At 37.6% G+C, this 17,312-nt stretch overlaps 1 protein-coding gene across 2 annotated transcripts in view; it reads left to right on the plus strand.

The window, feature by feature from the left end:
- Positions 1-1,726: 1,726 nt before the first annotated feature.
- The window catches only part of ELFN1 (extracellular leucine rich repeat and fibronectin type III domain containing 1), a 2,453,138-nt gene continuing 2,437,552 nt past the window's right edge, over positions 1,727-17,312 (plus strand). For both annotated transcript variants that reach the window (XM_044089550.1, XM_044089549.1), the window contains exon 1: positions 1,727-2,257. The gene's annotated coding sequence lies outside the window, so the exon portion shown is untranslated. The remainder of the gene's footprint in view (positions 2,258-17,312) is intronic.

Genomic DNA, 17,312 nt, shown 5'->3' on the forward strand with positions numbered 1-17,312 from the left:
TGGGAAAAAGAGAGCTTGTTTTTAAATTTCCATTTTGTTTCCTTTAGTTGGGACTGCTGGATCTATGCAGTTGTCAAAGTGAGCATAAAGCTATTTAGTGAAGCTCACAGTTGTGGCAATGGTCGTGATATCACTGGAAAATTTGAAAATGTCATCATATAATTGTATAAGTTTCACCCTTCTGTCGTCCTCAGATATAGAGAAATTGTTAACAGGGGCTAGTGGTTCGTGATTAAATGTAAGTTTATTGTATCACTTAAATGAACAATGACAGACTGACAGTGGAGAAAGTTGAGGCAATATTAGTAAGGACTTGAACCAGAATATTTTGGCTTCTAGTGGGTTTGCTCACTAATTGATCCTGAGAATTCCTAATTATCAAATCCAAAAATTTCTGTGCAAACCCTATGTTAGAGGTATAGATGTTTGAGTCTATGGCTGGATCATTGAAGTCACCTAGGATGATGGAGTTATTGTATATGGGAATTTCTTGAATGGGAATATAACATGATCATCTTGAGACATGGTGGCAGTTCTGTAACATGTTATAAGCTAGTAACTTGTCTGATTTATGACAGTGCCAACTCTTGTAGTTTCTGTTGTTTAGTATCTGTCATTGCTTTTTCAGTCTGTAGTTAGGGGAAAGCCCACAGTCTGTCTGTCTGTGTATCTATTTATAGTAAACAATTTCAATGTGGAACACTAATGTAAGAAGAATTTTTTAATTCTCAAAATGGAGAACTGTCCTCTCATAAATAATTATATAGGTGTGAGTGTGCGTTTGAGTGTGGGGTGTAGAACTACCTCGGCAGGGTTAGCCACCCGGCGGTGTAAATTTTGGCTCTAGATAACTGTCACTGTTGACGTGAGACCCTGACCCCATATGGAAAACTGGGAAAAAGGGGTTGTGTATGGATGGATTTGAGAAACATTGGAATTTCTACTGCCTTGTGTGAATAAGCGCTGTAGATAGTAGGACAGTGAGTCGAACCTATAGTAGAGCTTACTATTATAGGCTGTATATTAAGATGCATTGCATAATAGTTACGGGACCCCCTGCAGTGCATACTGCTTACTGTGAGTTAAACGTTTATAATTCAAATCACGTTGCAGCAAGCGGCACTCTTCAGTGCATGAATAAATGTTTTAACCAAAACTTTGTATGCATTTCCTAGAGAGTGAAGGCTTCACTTCCAGTTGTTTGGGGGAGACTCGCTTTTTTCTAGATGACAAATTTGTTGGGGTGGTTATTATACACCATTCCGTTAGAAGGTAACATCTGTGAGTATCCCGTCCTCTTTTTTCAGGAGTGAGGAGACTCAAGAGTTTTTTTGAGTGTCTCTCTGATCGACCAAGGTTAGTGTGTAACACAAAGCTTTGAACTTGTAGATCAGTACACAGACCACCAAATGTGAAAAGCAGGAACCGAAACTGCACCAAGTACAACCTTCTTTCGGGACTGTATTCAGCACCCTGATATGCACCGTTAGCTTTGACCGGATGTAGGACATGTTATTTACTGGTGTGTTCTGTCTCCCACTTGTGGGGGGGGGGGGGCGATCTTTCCTGAACTGCTCCCACTGTGGCTGAAGTGCAAATGAATGGTTTGTGTGAGGCCAGCCAAAGTTAAAAGAACCCCCCACCCCCACAACTCAAATGCCAGACTCCAGTTAGGGTGGATATAAGACTTAGACTGGGTGTTATTCTTCTCTAGCACCCATTTATAGGCAGTCTTTGTCAAGTAATCTTATTATGGGCTTTGCATTCACCTCGCGTTTCATAGGCTCGACATACTTGTGCACTATTAATGTTGTAAACACCTCCCTCCTAGTGCACTTTCCAGTCTTAAAGGTTTCCTGGTAGCTGCGAGAATGTGGTGTTACCGTGTAGATAATCAACAACATATTGATAAATACTGTGCAGAAGTGCTCTGATAAATCCGGGTCTCAATTCTTAGCATACACACCAAGAAATAAGAGCTGCAGAACCAGGCGCAGCACTTTGAATCGGGGTTGCCTTGCATTAATCACCTTCCATTTAATGGATCTTTGAGATTTCCATGCTTGACGCAGTGAGGAGCTGCAGCTCCTTCCTCCGCTCAGGCCGAGTCCAGCCTCCGGATTTGTCTTTTGGCAGAAAAAAAAAACACCTTCTTGTCTTTGGTGACGGTTACCGGACGTCCAGGGGGTACGGTGAAGCCACTGGAGACAGCGATCGGGACACGTTTGGGGACCTGGAGACCCTCGCGTTAGAAGAGGTAGGTGACAGGCGCTTTGGAATGTGACTGGAAAAATTAGTTCTCTCTCTACTTCTATCTGTGCTGCAGTACTAGGGCACTTATGAGCTAGCAAGTGGTACACTTTGGATAAAAATATTTCTAAAAAAATGAACCATTTGTTAATGATATTCTTTATCCTGAAAGACTCAACTGACCAAATGAAGGTAACACACTAAGAAATAATGTGCAATACTTTAAAAGTCTCCATCAACGACTGTAGCTGTAGTAATTGTATCACTGTCTAAAGCAACTGTTATAATTAGCTTCACACAAAAGTTAACATGTATTTGGTTCAGATCAATAAACTAGGGGATCTGAATTTTAAGTGTTTAAGATCTCTCGTGCTGACTTGCAACTTAGGCTTTTTAAAATATTTAAACACTTGTAATTTTAATGGCTTAAACATCAGACTAAGTTGACCGTGCAAGAAAGTGACAGACATCTACATTTTATATAGGCAGCATCCCATCCCATTCCAAACGACTGATGATTACTTTCTTCTTTCCTCCTTTGGTTCAGCTTGAATAAATAATATGCATTTAAAAAAAAAACGGTACAGCATGCCTGTCCACTTTGTTCTGCGGTATACTAGACAGGCTGAACTAGGTAGTAGTTCTCGGAAAGTTTCTCTTATTCAAGTTTTTTATAGCTATAAAAGCTACAACGACTAGAGGCGAAGTGACCTTTTGGGTTTTATATTTCAGGTAATGCTGGACAGCTCCCAGTCAACACTGAAGAAGTTCGAATAAGGGTATGCTCAGCAGACCCTGGGATGACCCTAAGTTAGGGTCCCTAACTCGTACACCAATAAAGGCTGAACTGGAATCTGCATTGCTGGGTGATCATATTCCAGAAACAAGTGGGGAAAGTACCCCCAGGGCCACCACACTTATTCACAATCGTCTGATTGCTGTCTTATTGCCTTGTTCATTCTGTGTTAATATTTCATATTGTTATCCCTGTCTTAGCACTTCTCCACCAGGGAATGATCGTGCACTGCATTTAATGACTGCTTACATCTTTGTTTCGCATTACTGTCACCATGCACCTTACTGTCACCATGCACCTCCATGTATCCACTCAGTCACTCTCTCCTACTTCTCCTTCACTACATTCCTCCACAATTCCATGACTCTCTCTTTTTATGCTCAGCTTTTCCCTCTCTGTTATCCGACTACGCTCTTCTGTTTAAAATGTCTGTCTGTTTTGGTTCAGTCCTTTTAAACTTCTTGGGACTTAACTGGTCTGTATGTGCACATACACTTATGTATTAATCATAACATTTCTGTATTCTGTGTTCCTGCAGTCTTTCTCAGTGCATTCTCTGTGACTTTTAAATAACAATGTGCCACTTGTAGTTATATACTTGCACAGTATTCTTCTATGTATAATTCTCCCTGTTTGAGTCCTTGCCTTTACTCATATTTCTCTGGGCAGATAACTGTGCACTTTAGCATTTTCATTAGATTTCATACGTTCATTTTGCCTTTACTCCTTAAATGTATTCGAGGTACGACTTGAAATGGGGTGGGTACACGCATTATTTATTGGGGAGGAAGCACACACCCATGGATGATTTAGGGTATCGTGCACGTGCGTCCGTGTGTGAGGTTGTCCCCCGATGCAAGACATTTCTATGTCAAATTACCGGTTTCGAAGACCTCCTGACATATAAGTCGGTATAAAAGTCGAAGTTCACAAATGCAGAATAGTTTAATGACAGTGCAACAAAATACTAGATGATTTGTAATAAGTGAGCCGCCAGCATCCCCAGTGCATAGCATCTCCTTGTGCGTTGGGTCAAATCAGGAATGTCAGCTGCTGCGCAGCATGCAAATTACACGCCAGCGCCGCCAGGGGCCGCTGTTGGTCTTCCGTTCTTTTCTGTAGCATTTGTCAAATGAATGAGAGCATTTAAACTTGTGTCAGATTAAGAAGCACAAAAAAGCAGAACACCGTGTTAAAATACGTACCACCAGTACAATACGGTAGTTTATGTTTTCACGCAAATCCGTTGGATTAAGGTGCGCTTGCTTGTTTAAATTTGCTCACCAAAGCAGATCAGAATAGGGACCCGGAATAGTCAGCAATTCTTTAGAGTACTCTCGCATACTCAATTAATCATTCAGTTAATACAGGATTGTAGCGTTTCTTTATTGCTCTCTTATCATCAATCTTCCGTAAGGAACCACTAACATAAAATGCACAGCAACGTTTTTTTTTAACAATTTAATCAAGAGTTTTCGTGTCTTAAAAGGGCCTGACGCCTGCATGATAACATGCACTCGCTGATGCTTTTGCCGGAAGTTAATGTAACAAATGTTTGATTTGTGCACCAGTTTAATGAATTAAAATGCATAACAAAGATGTACAGGCAAAGCTGAAACAGTACCCTTAAGTTACGCTTGTGTTTTATTCCCTGGTATCCGCGGGGAAAGGTCCCAGTTCCCACCCTCATTTCATTGTGGCTATTTGGATAACCACTGTGTAACTAAACAAACCAACAAATACAAATATGCACATTTACTGGGAATTTCAAACAAGTACAAAACATTCACTTCCATAGCAACCTGCTCTTAGTTATGGCTGTGCTTGTTAACAGCGGCTTCTTTTATATTCGTGGGAAGTGTTAGACCATTACAGCATCTATACATTGATCTGGGACCTGCAACTGGGTTTTGATCCACAAAATCCTTTTTCTTCTCAAGTTTATTTACAACTAAGAAACATTACTAGAATTGTGAGTAAACTAAATAAAGGGGAAAAAAAAAAACAGCCATATAGCTGAACTGTACAGATTTTCGCAGAGTGCTCAGATTTTTGCCTCATAATTTTGGTCTCCTCATAAAATCTGTGGATTTCTGACAAATCACCAAGGGTTGAAGTCATTAAATAATAGCAGACATCTGAGTTTCACGAGTCATATTCTTCAGAAAATGCATGCTAACACAAATCATGCTATTCTAGAAACTTTCTGTAAGATCAATATTTCAAATCTGGCCCAATTTTGAGGCCTTCCCCCCATTATTTTATGCTATGTCCAGACTACTTGCCCTAAGAGTTTCACCCACCTACGATAGGCCTATCCCACAACACTGGTATCCCCAACACCAGACACATACAAATTAAAGAATCCCTGAGCTACTAAAAGGATTGCTGTCTGAATTTAGGAGTCCTAGATGGATTTTTGCTTGTTTTCTATTCTAGGTAAGTGAGCACTGACCTCTGTAGCCAAGCATATCTGGTCATACAACTCTCATTACTACCCACTGAGGAGGAAGTATGATTTAAACATGTCCTGGATATTGTGGGATGGACCTCTCTGCTCAGAATGGCCACATTTTTGCTTCATTTTTTTTGTTTTGTTTCTAATATAATGTGTGTCATTTTGCAAAGCACTGAGGATTGTAGTCTTTAAATAATAACACGCATTTGAGTTACAGACCATGTAATTCAGAAAATGCATGCTAATGTAATGTCTATTTCAAAGCTTATAAGACCAGTATTTAAAAAGTTGCCCCTGATTTTGGCCTTTTTCACACCTACATCCCCATTGTTTTGTAATGATTTCTTGCTCTTTAGAGGTTGAGAAGCATCATGGCCTGCAGAAAAGTTTTGTCAGCTTGTGATATGGACAGCAGATCCAATATATATTTTAGTAGCCATTCCCTTTTCTTTAATCTAATCATAACAATGTCTGCCAGAACACACACACACACACACACACACACACACACACACACACACACGTGCACACCCTTCCAGCATTGCAAACTAGAACATATTTAATAAAGAATGCAAATAAATAATCCTCTTAAGTGCTTCAAGTAATCTTGCAATAACCAAAACTGATCTTTGCAGTGTTGAAACTACTGATGTTCCATTACATTTTCTTAATTTTCTATTGAGAAAGCATTGAGTTACTTCTAAAAGTAGAATGCATTGAAACACACCCTATAGTGACGAAATATATCCTAAAACTAGCACAATAAGAAATTTGATAACTGAATGAATTTTGTAGGAAGGCTTGCAAGAGTTGGCCTTACATTGGGATAAACAATCATCTGAGATAAGGTCAAGTTTGTATTTACTTTCTGAGTTTCATTTGGGTCATTGAACTACAATAATGTGTGATTCATAAGCAGGCTATTTTTGGAAAATACAGGCCCAATACTTTTTCCTGTTAGTTTCTTACTACATCACATTTCTTAAATGTCTGTGCTTAACCAGTGAAGAGCAATGCGGGGCTACAATAATGTGACATCAGTGGATAAAATTCTGTATTTCCTATTAGCACAAAACTAGGTCTAAAATTTAGATAGCCATATTCTATTTTTTCTCCACAAAGGACTGACAGGTCTCATTAAAAAGAGACTGACAAACAAAAGGATCATATTTTCCAAACTAATTTGGTCCTGCTTCTGGCCCAAGCTCAGTTAGATGAAATCAACAACTGCTTTGAAAGAAGGAAATATGTTTTTTGAAATATTCATGGTACATATTTCAAAGCCAATAAATTTACAAATTAGTCCTAGGTGCAGATATTAAATAACAGTTTACTGCAGATTATCAAGCATGGTATGTCTCATTGCTCCCTGTCCCAAAGCAATTACCAGAAGAGTACTGATTCATCTAATTTATATTGTGATTAATTTAATTTATTAAGTAAAAAAAAAAAACTTGCTCCCCAAAATGACTGGACCTTATTATAACTGTCACTGCACTTACTTCCAAATAAATGATCCTGTACTGCCAACTTTCCACCTCCCCAAGATTCACAACCCTTTCAATACCACTTGAGCATGGATACATCTCATTCAGCTTTATAATGGTTATCTGGTTTATTTCAAAGTTTTTCAATCAGAGGTGAAGCTGTTCTATCCAAAACATGAAAAACCAAAAAAACATCCAAAACATGAAAACCCAAAATCATTATTTCCAAGTTTCACTTGTATATAATTTATGAAATAAATGCTTGTAATACTAATATTCTTGTCCTGATAGAATAATTCAAATTTAGTTGCTAAGATGTGAATGCATTATTATTATTATTATTATTATTATTATTATTATTATTCTGTGATTTAAAAGACAAATGGTTTAGTATACATTGACAATTTAAATATGCTTTATCAGACTAGAAATTCTTCCTTGCCTGTTCTGTAATTTTCTTTAAATGGGCTATTATATATATGCTGTGCCTCAAAAAATACAAATGACGTATTTTTAAAAGTTAGCTTTGAGGGCTGGTGTAATGGTTATGGGGTTTACCTTACAAGCACTAGGTACAGGGTCTGATTCTTACATTTTAAAGGGAAAAACTGTCTAGGTTTAAAATAGCCAACAAGGAGAGTTAGCTTTGTTTTCATCTATGAGCTTAGATCTAGCACTTTTGATAGGTTTTCTATTCTCTGCTTCATTATCACATTCCATATCAATGTTGAACTGAAACAGATTCTGGTGGAGCAGCATTGTACCCTAGTCAACAAATGTAAACAAAAGTAAAATAAATAAAAAGTTCTGCCATTATAAAGTGGCTCCAGAATTAAAAAGGATGCTTCTATACTAGTTGTTCCCTGCTGATCTCTATCTCGAACTGTACTAATTTCAGAAGCTAATCTCTTCTCTTGATAATTTGCAATGATAATGTGGAACAGTAAAGCCAGAGTTACTACAAAATAAATCTAATTTGCAGATAACTTAAAGACTTACTGAGCTCCATCCATCTAGCAAAATACAAATAATTAATAACTGTCCTATATGCCACTCACAACAGCTGTTCTGTCTTTACAGATTTGTCTTGACATCCACAATAGTTGTAGAAGGGGTAGGTGTGTAGATACGGTTTTAAAATGCTAACCGCTTCCTTTGCTTGTATTACAACACTAAAAGCCTTCTCAAAAGATAAGATATCCACATTTGAAACAGTATTTAAAAGTTAGTTTCATCATTACAAAATAGCAGTGTACTGTCTAGCCTTAGTGTAGAGGTGTTTTACTATACAGTAGTGCCTGACATTTTCTGTTACAATCTTTGAATGACAAAAGGAAAGAATAAGCACTTCTAGAACAAATAATAATGAAAGCCCCCTGTGTGGAAGATCTAAGATTCCCTAGAATTTAGGCACCTAATAAAAACCGTACTGTGAATATCCCACCTAATAACAGGCGGTAGAAATACTTTCTTTAAAAACTTTCCAAAGTATAAAGCCACTACCGAAAGTAGGGGAGCAAAGCTAGTTCAAGTCAAATATTCTTTATTAAAAACACAAACAAATGATCCAAATAGTAGTTGAAGCTCTACGGAATCTTAAATCTTCCACACAGAGAAGTTTCCTCATTCTTTGTTTTTGGACCCAGATTATTGACATACAGGATTTGTGAGACTTTGAGAGACACCACAGAGACTGTTTGTTTTGGATAAGCACATCTAGCCTGCACATTTTAAGGACCTTAACAGTCTGTTTCCTCTTCATCCCTGACCCTTACTGGTTTGGATCTCCATAGATGTCTTACAGTGTGGATGGGACAGTGTCTATGAATAGGTAAAGGTGCTTATTTTTCAGATGAACAGTACTTGTATAGCTGAATGTTTAAGGAAGCTACTTTAAAGCTAGGTATTCCGGCTCAGATTCTTTGTTATTAGTCATGTGTTCATATTCTGTTACATTTGCCTCTATAGCTTAAAGTGTAGAATAGTTTGTCTGCTTAGTCTGTGCGACTTCATAAAGCCTGAGCAAAAAAAGAGCTGAACATGTGCTACTAAGAATCAAAGGAATGTCTTAGGAGCAGGCAGTACTTCAAGGGATTCTGTTACACACATACACATACAATTGTGCACGTGCACACACATGCGATCACTTACACACACATGCTCACATATTCACACAGAGACCCGCACATCAATGTGATTAGATTCAGGTTTTATTTCACTTGAAATAAAAGCCTGAGACTTAAAACTCAAACCTCATATGGTACATTCATATCTCTCAATTGTACCAATTTTCACAGAATGCCCAAATTTTTGCTTCATATTTTTGGTCTATTCCTAAAAAAAATTGCATCTTTTGGAAAACCATTGAGGACTGAAGTAAAAACTAACAACATATATTTCATTTTCAGACTTCGCATCCTTTAGAAAATATGTGCTAACTGAAAATCTATTATTGCATCAACTTTTAAATTTATAAGAGCAATATTTAAAATTGTTCCCCCATAATTTTTAGCTTTTTCCAGATGTCTTGCACTTAGAGGTTGAGTGGTATGGGTACATTAAATGCGCTGTTTTTTCTCCGCATTCACATCTGATGGCCATTGGGAATTTGGCTTACCTTGCACTGCTGTGAGAATAAGATGTGATTACCAACAAGGGATTTCTCCAAGAAAGGGCTGAGAGTGCTATGCCAAGTGAGATGGTGAACAAATGGGTCAGTTGGTGCCAAAGAGAGCTATATAACTGGGCTGAGGGTAAAAAGAAAAGGGCACATTATTCATTATTTGTGTTCAGACAACAACATGCACTGATGGAATAAGTCAGGCATAAGACAAAAAAAAAAAAAAATCAGAATTCCTGGACAGTGAAAATGGAACTGCAGAGTACAAGGATTTCTCTGTTCACCATTAGTCAGTTATACTGTCATTGTTTGTTTTACTTGCTGGAAAGACTCAAACAGGTAATAATCAGGCTTGCCAAAATTAATGTCAGCAGTGCTGGAATGATGTTTTTTGAGAATTACAGAGATGTTTAAGTCTACCTGTACTTCGGATCCCTGCTGTTTTCTTAGTTACCAATTTTCCTGAATGAAAGCAGTTCAGAACTTTCTGCCACATATCCTCAGCTTCTGTTAAAGTAAAACTGAATATTCTTCTCCAGAATGCAGTGTCCTCTCCCTATTCTAAGACAAAAAGATGGCCTCTTTAGGATAGTTCTTGGGTCTTACTATACATAGAAATTGTGTTCAAAGTTGTGCTGTTCCCATTCTAGTAAAGATAAAAGATAAAGAAAAACAGGATCAAGCAGGTTGTAAGGGTAAACATTTAATATTCAAATTAAATTCATATCTTTATTTACATAGGCAGAGCAAACGTCCTACGCTAATGAAGTCCAGTAATCAACTAACATTGATATAATTAGTAACTACATCTGGAAGCTACAGACCACTGACATTTCTTTACTGTCCCTTTAAGTGGACACCCCATCTCTCTCTCTCTCGCTCTCTCTCTCTCTCTCCCTATATATAAATATATATATGTGTGTGTGTGTGTGTGTGTGTGTGTGTGTGTGTGTGTGTGTGTGTGTGTGTGTGTTTTTATTGTTCTGTATCCCCAACACAGTGTTGTGCTCATATTATCAAACAGGTTGAAGGGAGTATCACACGACTGTATCACAAACAGAAAACTCACTTAATGGCACTCAGCAAATGCAGTCCATAGCTGTAACAAATGTGACAAAATAAACAGCAACTGATACACAGTAATTTTATCACACTACAAAGAAAATGTTATTGAAAACTACATTGGGTTTTCTAGGGAGACACATTTTATGCACCATTAGCTGGCATTATCCTGGAGTCTTTGAGAATATGATTCTGAATGTGTGCAGAATGCAAATGCTCCCTTTCTTTCTCTTCTACAATATTGTTACACTTTACCCTAAGAATGACAGTCCCTAGGAGCAGTTTTATTTGTAATACCTGATTGATTTTTCTATTGTTTGATGACATTTTTTTTTGTCTAGAATTTCAGTTTCCAGTCCAATTTAATATTCAGAGTTACACTTTAAGGCTGTATAACTTCACTGTAAAATGCTTGAGGAAGGCACTTAAAGGCAGTACTAAATTATTTTTAATACACTACTCCAGGTAATAAAGGAAACTGGATTTATTTGCTATAGCTGTCTACCAGTATAACCGATGCTGTTTTAAATATTCAATGATTAGTATTTATATTTTCTTCATATTTCTGTCCCTTGAAAAGTAATTCCAATATTTCCTACCTTCACTGTTAAAGTGAGGTTGACAAGTCTGCAGTTTCAGATCTCTTTTTTTGTTTTAACTATCAGACAGGGACTGCACTTCTTTTTCTAATCCTCTGTAGCAGTTTTGTATAAAGAAAATGAGTTTAACAATCACTATTATTGCTAGAAATTTAGTATTCTAGAACAGACATTATTTGGCCCAACTACTGTGTCTACATCTAGTTTTACTGGCTAATCTGGGACTCTTTTTACCCTAAATGTGTAAGTTTTACACATGTTACATATACGATTATGCAACACTCTTTCACTATAAATGTATTTGTAGTTAAACATGCTGAATTATTTTCATAATATATATAACATGGTATTTATATGTTAAAATGCATATGTTTTTGTTTTATATAAAGGAATGTACTTTTGGAGTTTCTCTCCAAGATTTGTTAAAAAGGAGCTATGCCCAGCTGGACATTGCCTGTAAGAAAAGACAGACAAATGAATACATTAATATCATTCTATCATTCTACCTTAAAAAAAAAACAAACAAACAAATGAAAAACATGCATTAATGCTCACTGCACAGTGAATCATGTTCTAGATTTGTTGATGCTCACTATAACTGCCTTCCTAATTGTTATGACACACCCATACTTTTTAATCTAATTAATAAGTATCATCTCCTATGAATACTGCTAGTTCCAATTCTCATTTCTCTGTTTCTTCTTTCCTTACAATTCTTGACCATCACTTTGTGTGCAGCACTTCTCTATTCATCTTATGTTGCATTTTTTTATTTTATATTTAGAAACCTACCCAATTCATTTGTTTCTTGGACAACTGCCCTAAAAGGTTTTCTTTAGTTTTGTTGTCGGTATAAAATAATGTGATTCTTTTATTTAACAAGACAGGTAGTAGCATCAACAAAATGTCGGTTACTAGGCATGAGCTATGATTATGCAGTTAGAGCACCAGTTTAACAGGATGTTACTACCATTACTGAAAAAAATATGCAAATATATTGAATGAAAGTATAAAAAATAGTTATACAGTGCAACGCATTTATTCAGAATCAAGTGACGGATTAATAGAGTTGAAAGCTCATTATGTGCGCTCAGAAAACAATAGAAAGTTAACATTAATGCATAGAATACACAGCTCCATAAAAGATAAAGTGGATAATATAAGAAATAATGGTATGTATTTGTGGAAAAAGACAATATTGTTATGAAACTTGGAAGGGCTGCTTAAATTAGGTATCACATATAAATATATAGAAACAGTGAGTGGATATTTTAACAATATAAACATTCCTCAGGAATCCAGGACAGACTTAAACTGCTGTTTGTTTCCTTTTTCTGCATTTACTTTTCTGTCTGTTTCAGTGTTATTCCTCTCAAAACACAGAATAATCTTAGAGCTGATAATGTTTTTGAATAGCTAATCACACTGCTAAACAGAACTTTGTGGGTGCACTGCATGAAGCAACACGTAACCTGCCTACCATGTTACACTGTCGACTTTTTGTGACTTCCAACCTTTGTCCTCTCTTCTAATCCTATTCTAATAGTACCTTTGAAATATTTTCTGACTTTATCATTCAGTATTTACTTAATTTTTGTGCCCATCTATCTCTGCATGTTTTCTTAAGACAATTAATTGTTCATTCCTGTCTTTTTCTGTTACTGAATTTTTCCAAGAAATGTAACGTTTCCATGAATGAATGCATTGCTATGTTTTATCAGCCTCAACACCTCAGCATAATAAGTTGATGGCAGTTTCTGACATTTTTTTACAGGATGTTTCTGTTCTGGTTGTTGCTTGTACTGAGAATTGTATAGTATCTTATTTTGTCCTCTAGTAACACAACATCGTTCCAACACTGTCGATGTTTTCTTTTTTATTGGAGTCGGGACACTGAAAGTGACACATAACGCTGTTAGTATTGGCCATAATAATTAATGTACATTTAAGGACATAGTCCACATTTTGATCTGCATTTCCTGCTGTTTTACCATGTTGCTTACACACTTTTATATCTTCAGAAAAATGTAATGTCTGGTCCCTCTTTTACATTAATTCTAAAACTTGTTTTCCCTGTTTTGTAATTTTACCCACATCAGGTAGTTTTCTGAGTACCACTTGAAAGCTAAAGGATTGCATGTGCAATCCTTTAAACTGCTGAAATTTACATGTGATTAGGGAAAATATATAGTAAATTTGAAATGGCTGTATTTTAGATAATTCCCTTTTCTCTGAGGAGCAGGAGTCTCAGAGTTAGTATATATAAAAGCTAGGAGTGCTCTCTTCCTCACTGGGACCACAGGGGACGTGCTCCTGCAAAATTTGTTTTGATATGTAAAATGTTCCTACATATATGAATTCTGAGTTATATTTCTCATGTTTCACCTTGACTGCTTTTGCAGCTTCCCCAACTGTCTTGTGTATGTTAACTATCAAACAGACTTTGCATATGAGTTACATGCTTTTGTATCACTTATGAATTATAATACGTTTAGTGCCAGTTTAAATTTCATCATCATCATCATCAATCGCCTTTTCCCATTTTACACGGAGTTGGGGTGTTACATCAACTGCTGCTGCTGCCTCTCCCAATTCACAGATAGTCCCCTATCATCTTCAACACTCATGCCCACTTGTCGCAGGTGTTCTCTCATGAAATTCACTCAGCAGCCTTACCTTACCTGGCCTTCATCCTCCCACTCCCAGATCTGTTTTAACAAATCTCTTTCTGATTTCCTGCACGTGTGACCAAACCACTGTATTCCATTTTCTTTGACCTTTTCTACAACTGGAGCTACGTTGGCTGCCTCTGTGATGTCAGCATTTCTTTATCTGTCCCATAGGTTATATCCCACAACCCATCTCAGGCAGTTTATTTTCATCACCTTGACCTTCCTCATCTGCTCTGTATTCACTGTCCCCATTTTCTGTACCATACAACAGGGGCATTGCTCATATCATTGTTCTGCACACCTCAGCTTCTATGGCTTTCTTCTGTCATGCACTACCACTGACACTTTGTACCACATGATTATAGTACCTCTGATTCTAGATTTGACCTCCTCATTTAAACTTCCTAGATACTTGAAGTTGTGAGCATGTTCCACTGTTCTCTCCTTCTCGGTTAGTTTCTGATTACCCCTTTTGCAGCGATGACAGCTGTCTTGTCAGCACTTGGTTTTATCCCACATGCTTCCAGTTTTCATTGCAGTCCCCTGTCAGTTGTTGAAGTTCCTGTTCATTGTCTCCCTGTTGTGTCACTTTGCATGTAACAGCTTTGATGACTGGATCTACCCATGTAGTCCATCCCTAGTATTAGCAGAAGTGGTATAAGAGCTGAACCATGTTGCACACCCACTCCCACTGGAATCTTTCCCACTATGAGTCTGAACAGTGTTCATATTTTTCTTGTGACACTGGGTCTTTGTACATAGCCTGTACTAATTCTATCAGTATTTCTGAGAATTCAGACTGCCCCAATCAGCTTTCTTGGTGCATTGTGATACATACATCTCAATGTACAGATTTCTGCAGAATGTCCAGATTTTCTGCCTCATATTTTTGGTCAGTTTCTCATAAAATTGTGGTTTTCTAGCAAATCGTTGAAGGTTGAAGTCAGAAAATAAAGCCAAACATTTGGGTTTCAGACTTCACACCCTTCAGAAAATCCATGCTATTGCAATATCTGTTATTCTATCAACTTTCTAAGTTTGTAAGAGCAATATTTAAAAAGTGTCCATATTTTTGGGCCTTTGTCCCTCCATTATTTATGGCTTTGGTCCAGATTTCTTATTCTAAAAGGTTGAAATGTATGTTGTGATATGCTTTCTCCAGGTCTAAGAATGTCCAGTTGGACTTTTTCCTCATCTCTGTCTTCTTCCACACCATATATCTCACTGCAGACACTGGCTTGGTTGTACTATTCTGAATCTGAACTACTCAGCCTCCCACACAACCTTTTTCATGTGTGCTAACCCTAACCCTTTCCATAACCCTAACCATGCACATTACATTATTAGAAAACATTTTCTCTAACAGTAGCCTGGCATAACACAAGACAAAAGGACACAGAACATACACAATACCAAAGATGCAAAACAGTAGATCTATCCTCCTAGCTAAACCTTTCCCTAGCCCATGAACACTTGCACATACACACCGATCACTATAAACTTTTCAGTTAGACATTCATTTTCATATACACTCCTACTTACAAACGCTATAAAATGGCATTTAGTAATTTCAGCATTCAGTCAAAAGTGCTTTTGATAATTTGAGCTGAAAAAATGTGTATGTATATATATATATATATATATATATATAGTTTGGAAAAGTCACAGCCAACATGCTATTGCAATGGGGAGAATTTCAAATTGCCCACGGAAAACTCTCAATCATACAATGACACTATTCATATCCCACACAGAGAGCACTGATAGTTTAGGACTGAATCTTCGGCCTTAGAGAGATGAGGGAGAAACTTTAAGTAATCTACCAACCACTCTACTGACAACACACTGATGAAAGGAATGAAGGGGTTGTGCATTCAACACATGTGACACATGCAATGAAGGGGTTGTGCATAAAATGGACATGTGACACATGCCATGAAGAGGTTCTGCATTAAATGGACACATGACACATGTATTGAAGGGGCTGTGCATTAAATGGACACGTGACACAGGCAATGATGGAGTTGTGCATTAAATGGACATGTGACACATGCCATGAAGGGGCTGTGCATTAAATGGGCATGTGACACATGCTATGAAGGGGTTGTGCATTAAATGGACATGTGACACATGCAATGAAGGAGGTGTGCATTAAATGGACACATGTGACACACACAATGAAAGGGCTGTGCATTAAATGGATACATGTGACACATGCAGTGAAGGGGTTGTGCATTAAATGGACACATGTGACAAATGCAATGAAGGAGTTGTGCATTAAATGGACACATGTGACATGTAATGAAGGAGTTGTGCATTAAATGGACACATGTGACACATGCCATGAAGGGGTTGTGCATTAAATGGACACGTGACACATGCCATGAAGAGGTTGTGCATTAAATGGACATGTGACACACGCAATGAAGGAGTTGTGCATTAAATGGACACGTGACACAAGCAATGAAAGGGCTGTGCATTAAATGGATACATGTGACACATGCAGTGAAGGGGTTGCGCATTAAATGGACACGTGACACATGCAATGAAGGAGTTGGCATTAAATGGACATGTGACACATGCAATGAAAAGGCTGTGCATTAAATGGATACATGTGACACATGCAGTGAGGGGATTGCAGTGAAGGGGTTGGGCATTAAATGGACACGTGACACACGCAGTGAAGGGGTTGTGCATTAAATGGACACGTGATACATGCAGTGAAGGGGTTGGGCATTAAATGGATACATGTGACACATGCAATGAAGGGGCTATGCATTAAATGAACACGTGACACACATTGTTATCACTCTACCTTTCACCCAAGAAGGCATCACTGACTGTTACTTCCTAGTTTCCAACACTTTGCTAGTTCTCATTTAAGTAGCACAGGGTCTGGTTTAAGACATCTGCTTACCATATTTCTGCATTGGACATTACATTTGACCTCATCAACTCTGATCTCAGTAAGATTATTTACTTATGACTCAACCATAAAACACTAGAAACCTATTCACTGGGACCCTTCCTAAATTGCTAAACCTTGATGCATTACCAGATCTGATGCAAAACATAGTTATACCATGATACTAGCTTCATGCCTAACTCCCTCCACAAGATAATTTGCTCTTACGCTACTTTTCATTTCTCATGCTGTAGTACTGTGTGTATGCTGAACTAGTGTGCTTACCTTAGGGCTTTGGGAAGTGGATACTGTAGGTACATCATGGAAGCTTTGGGATGTGGGTACTGTAGGTGCATCATGGAAGCTTTGGGCTGGTGGTACTGTGGTTGCATCATGGAAACTTTGGGATGTGGGTACTGTAGGTACATCATGGAAGCTTTGGGGTGGTGGCACTGTGGGTGCA

Source organism: Protopterus annectens, chromosome 12.part0 (assembly GCF_019279795.1).
Source record: "Protopterus annectens isolate FY-2018-M chromosome 12.part0, PAN1.0, whole genome shotgun sequence".
Lineage (NCBI taxonomy): Eukaryota > Metazoa > Chordata > Ceratodontiformes > Protopteridae > Protopterus > Protopterus annectens.